We start from the raw sequence: 6,000 nt of genomic DNA, 5'->3' as shown, positions 1-6,000 counted from the left end.
CAAGTATCTTCAGGCAGTCAAAGAAGAGACCGGGGCACTTGAAGAATTCCATATGAGTCAAGTGCCTAGGTCAGATAACAACCAGGCAGATGCATTGTCCAAATTGGCATCTTCCGCCTGCTGTGATACGCCTCGGTCAGTCTTTTGAGGAGTTCTGGAAAAAAGAAGTATATATGAAGAGCCCATCGGAATCCTAGACCGAAGCTCTACCTGGATGGATGGCATCCGAGCATATTTAACAGACGGCACGCTTCATGATTCACCACAGGAGGCAACCGTCATGAAGAAGCGAGCCGCAAACTTCGAGATAAGAAATGAAGAGCTCTTCAAGGCGGGTTTCCTTAAACCTCTATTGAAGTGCGTTACCCTAGAGAAGGGTAAAGAAGTTCTCGAGGAATTGCATGCGAAATACTGCGCCTCTCATATAGGCGGCAGATCCCTAGCAGTCAGAGCCAGGCGGCATTACTTTTGGCCTACTCTTGAAGCAGATGCTAAAGAGTTGGTGAAGAGGTGTGACAAATGCCAGAGGTTTGGCAAACTTATCCACCGCCCGGCTACTGATCTGACGGAAATCCACAACCCAGTCCCGTTTGCCAAGTGGGGCATGGATATCTTGGGTCCTTATACGCCTGCACCAGGCGGAAAGCGTTATATTTTGGTGGCTGTGGATTACTTTACCAAATGGGTAGAGGCTGAGCCGGTCAAGAACATCAAGACAAAGGATGTCATCTCTTTCATTTGGAAGAACATTATCACCCGGTTTGGGGTACCTATGTCTATGGTGTTTGATAATGGCCCTCAGTTTGAAACGCCTCACCTTAAGACTTGGTTGGGAGATCAGGGAATCTCACATTGTTTTGCATCAGTCGGCCGACCCCAAGCAAACGGCCAAGTTGAAGCCTTCAACAAGCTTATCACAGACGGCATAAAAAAATTGAAAGAGCCGGTGGCTTATGGGCAGAAGAGCTGATTCATGTCCTATGGGCCATCCGGACAACTGCCAAAGGGGCAACCGGTGAAACCCCATTTCTCAAGGTGTACGGTGTTGAAGCTGTCTTGCCCATTGAACATTACGAGCCAACTCTCAGAGTCATGCTTTATGATGAAGAGGAAAATTGGGAGGCCATGCGGCTGGCATTGGACTCCCTCCCGGAACGTAGGGGCAATGCTGCCCTGCACCATGAGATATACCGTCTGAGAATGACGAGAGCCTACAACAAGAAAGTACACAAGCGCCCTTTGAAAGTTAGCGACTTTGTGTTACGAAAAATGGAAGCAACCGGTAGGGCCAATAAGTCTGGAAAGCTAACCCCCAATTGGGAAGGCCCCTACCAGATCTATGAAGAAGTTAGGGATGGCACCTACCGTCTGGAAACCCCACACGGTAGACGCCTACCTCGAACTTGGAATGTAGATAACTTAAAATAGTACTACTTCTGAGAAATGTAAATTTTTTGTAAACAAAGAGTCTATCAATGAGAAATCAGGCTTTGTTTTCAAAATTGTTTTGTTATCTTTATAATTACTTATCCGCCTGGGTAATACTCAGATGGAACCTTTGCTTAACCAACTAAGTTTGATACTTAGTGTAAATTCAATGTTTAAATAACACGCGGCCAATGGCCAGATTGAAAAACTAAGCACAAAAACGCTTAGTAGCTATACAACCGGTCTCAAACAAGACCAAAGGCCAATGGCCGGATGGTTGCTTAATTTACAAAACCGCCTGTCCCAATATGGACAAAGGCGTCTAGCGACACCCCTCCGGGTGCAATCGTCGCAGAGAGCAGACTCTTTGTCATCTCTACGTACCTATGCAGACGACAAATATTGAACAACCAAATTGGTCAACTCATAGTCGTCTGACCAGAATAGTTTACAAGAACGATCAAGTTTCCGAATACCGGATGCCCTGAGGCATCATTCGGTTTCCAGCTGAAGTTCTAACTTAAATTATTTATTCCAAAATTGCACACTCTCTCCCAATTGGGGCAAAAGAGTTTTGTGCAATGGCTATGTAATAATCCCAGGCGGAATATTACCGCCTGGGTGCGAGGCTCGAAGCACCCGTTCTAATGGCCGGTTGTGCACTTGGTTTGGGGCAATCACCATTGTGATTGATTGGCCTAAAAACACCTCATACTTCTCCAAGTATCAAGTGTTTTCAAGCCAATCAATCAATTTGAAATGAAACCAACCACACAGCTGTTCAGAGGCAAGAGTAGCCGGATTGCAACTTGTCGCATACTTTTCTAAGATATGAAAAATATTAAAGAATTGCAGTATATACGCAAAATTCAAATTAAAAAAATCCAAACACAAACATGTATAAACAACCGACTGAGTCGGAATACTTCATATTGAAAATGGCACAAAGGCCAGAATAATTGTTAACCGGAATCACATCCGGTGAAGAAGCAAAAGAAACAAATTGTTAACCCAACTCCACAGTTGGTAAAGATACAACGTACTCGGCTTACAAGCCGGAAAAGAAAGAAACATGGCATACTGCCGCTGAATTTGGGGAGGCTGATTCAAGGCTGAGGGAGAAGCTGCTGCTCCGGCTGGTTCTGACCGGCTAGGAGGGCTTCTGATTGGTCGTCACCCACCTGAGGCTGGCTTCCTTCATTTTGTTCGTCCTCCACCGGCTCCTCCTTATTATCTGAGACTTCATATCCCAGCTCTAAAACCCAATCCTTGAAGCGAGGCAGAGCTGCCTCTCCCAGCACTAGGGCATCATACACCGTAGTGGCGTAATCATACCTAAGTTTATAGACTTCAAAGTCTATATCCGGATAGAGGAGACCCCAAGTGATCTTCAGGCGGGCTGCATTGTCCCGCTCATTCTCTTCCATCAGCTGCTTCTGAGCCTGGGCAATCTCATCTGACTGCTTGTTCTGCAGATTGACGATCTCCACCCCCAGTCGGGAGACGTCTGCTCGGAGCTTTGTGTTCTCCTTGTCAGCGTCTTCTAATGCCTTGAGTTCAACCTTGGCATCCTTCAGTTTTTTTATCAAGGTCATTAGCCCGGCTGGTAGCTTCATCGTTCGGAGTCGTCAAGCTCCGGATCAGCTCCTCCTGTTTCAACTCTACTGCTTTAATCTTTAAATCACATATAATTAGCATATTCACCAGAGTTGAGATTTTCAAGGGCCCTCCATTTAGCGTCATTTACCTCTTCTTGCTTCCTCCTGAAGGGGCCCCGGAGCCCATCCACCTTCAGCATTACCTGAGAAAAAAGGCAGCCGGATTATGAAATACTTGATAAAATGAAGAAAAAATATCATAATTGATTTGAAGAATCTTTTACCTCAGCCAGTTGGCCCATTATCCGGTCAAAGTCCACCACCTGCAGATCATGTATAGAATTTTTCTCTGACCAGGTGAGGGTCCTCAGCATCCGTTTGGCAAACCCAACAAGATCTGACTCGTCGGATGTAAGATCTGCACCAAAAGACGTACTTGGTGAGAAAGATGCAGCATAGTTGGCATTCATTCGCTGCCGGCTGCTGACTGAAACCCCTGAGGGGTCTACCTTAGTCTTGACTCTCATGAAGTCAAGTGGCCAAGGTATTTTAATCTTGTCCTTACCTTGGGTCTCCGGATGGGGCTAAGGAGTCTCCTCCCCAATTGTTGCCGCACCGGCTGCAACATTAGGTGGCTGGCCACCCTTTGATGTCGTAGAGGCATCCAGCGCATTCTTCTGCGAACGTTCTGAGCTTTCACTCATAATTTTCATGGCAGAAGGAGATTTGCCTCCGGTCGTGGGACGATCCGGGTTGGCAGTAGAGGTTGACTGGGAGAGGTTCTTCTTAGCGGTCTTAGCAGCCGGAGTCTTTTCCAGAGACTCCTCTTGCCTTTTGAAAAGCTTGGAGATGGAGCGTGGAACGCGTTTAGTAGTATCCTGCAAATTAAGAACTAAATGTTACCAACCGGCAAAAACCTTTTCAAGAAATGTAATGAAAAACTTAAGTCAGGTGGTCTTACCCCGCCTTTCTTGGCCTCCTTGGCCTCAACGGCTGCTCTCCTTGTGAGCGCGCTTTCCTTGCGCAGTTGCGCTGCTGACTTAGCCGGGGTTTTGGCTGGGTCAACCATTTTCAAGGCGTCGGCTGAAAGGAGAAAATAAAAGTTAGAAAAAATCAAAAAGTTTAAAGTACAAACTAAAAACTACAGAAATGTCGGATGCAAGTGGATCAACCCTTGGGAAACATGGGGCTTAACCCACAGGCGGACAGAAAGCATTCATCCTTGAAGTAGTCCGGGTGGGGGATCCAGTTTTTTGGAACAATGATGTGAGTCCCATCCCCCAAGGGCTCAGTAGTGGTTTCAAAGAAACCCGACTCCATTATTTGCTCCCGGGCCCTAGTAGAGAGCGCTGGGAGAGGGCATTTCCTAATTGTACCGGCGCAGTGTCCAGTTGTGTCTCAAGGTTGGTGAAGAAATTAAATAAAACTTGTCTTTCCACCCGGACCACTTGGACACCTTGTCCAAACTCATCAAATAACGGGGCAAGGTGGAAAAAGTGTACCATGCCCCGTGACCGCCTGGAGCCTTGCTCAAGTAATGCATATGAGCGAAAGCAGAGAAGCTGGGAGCTACGTTCTGGAGCTCACAAGCGGTTATGTAGCTGAGAATATTCACCCATGAGTTGGGGGTGAGCTGCTAAACTCCCAATCATACCCCTTCAAGATTTTCCTAATCCCGGTATGGAGGGGGAACCGGAGGTTGGCTTCTATCACCGCCTCATAGTAGACAAAATAGTTGTCTGCATTCTTTATTTCGTCGTCCCAGGCCATCATTGCATCAGCAGGCGGGACGATAATCTCCCACCCCTTTCCAAAGGGGTGTTTTTCCTGAAAGCCCTGAAGCCACTCTTCAGCAGGGCTATGTCCCCCAGAAGCATCCTAATCTTCTTCGTGTTAAGGTTATCAGCAACTTTCGTCGGCTGCTGATAGTCAGCCGCGAAATTATCTTGATCGGAGCCAGAAGCCTCGGCTCCCGATCTTTCAGCGGCCTCAGTACCGCCTGATCCTTCCCTAGATCCATGAGAGGAGGCGGCCTCTTCATCAGCTACCTCACGAACGCTTGAGCTCCCGGAAGACGAGGGAGCCTCTTCATCAGAATTGTCACTCTACTCCAAATTCTCATGTTCCCCATCCGGAACAACCTCGTCGGCAGGCACTTCCATAGTGCGTCGGCTCTTAGACTTTTTGGCCGTCTGTTTGACTCTGGCCATTGTCTCCTACACATACACAGAGAGGGAGGAATTCGGAGATGAGCACAGCAGTTCCGACAGTCCAAAAAAGGCACCCCCTGTTCTAGACTCAGCCGTTCTTGGAGACCGGCTGAGTGTCCTAGGCAGTGCCGAGTGTGTGGATTGAGAACTCATTTTATTTCTAAGACTATGTATAAAGACGGAAAAAAGAATGTATACAAGATTGGAAAAGAAAAGCTAAAATGGTATAGGCGGTTACCTTGTGTTTAACTCTGAAAAATCTGAAAACAGCTACAGACGGTGACCGAGTGTTGCAAGGTTAGCACACGGAAATCCTGAGAATTTGGTGCAGACGGAAGCAGAGAATCTCTCTATAAAAATCTCTCTTTCTCTCTAGAAAGTCAAATGAAATGAAGTGAGAGAAATGGGGGGGGGGGGGGTAAACTTCTATTTATAGAAGGTGAAAATGGGGGCATCCCCATTTAAATTTCAAATTTTACTATCCGTTATTACTGTTCACCTTTGATAGGTGGACACGTGTCACAAGCATCACGTGACATTCACGTGACCCCTGTAAGGGGCAAATGTTTAGGGTAAAAATACCCTAGACATGTGGACCAGTGAGAGGAGGCCACGTGTCAAGTTCATGATAGCCCAAGTGGCCCAATAGCCTCCTGACATGTGTCCCCTTCAGATAAGCTTCTGAAATGGCGGCCTTCAAGGGCCCAAATCCAAAGAAGCGCCGTAATTCAACGCAACCCACTAGAATCTAGGTCAAGCGACCT

Source organism: Chenopodium album, chromosome 4 (assembly GCF_948465745.1).
Source record: "Chenopodium album chromosome 4, dcCheAlbu1.1, whole genome shotgun sequence".
Classification (NCBI taxonomy): Eukaryota; Viridiplantae; Streptophyta; class Magnoliopsida; order Caryophyllales; family Amaranthaceae; genus Chenopodium; species Chenopodium album.
This window is presented reverse-complemented; position numbering follows the sequence as displayed.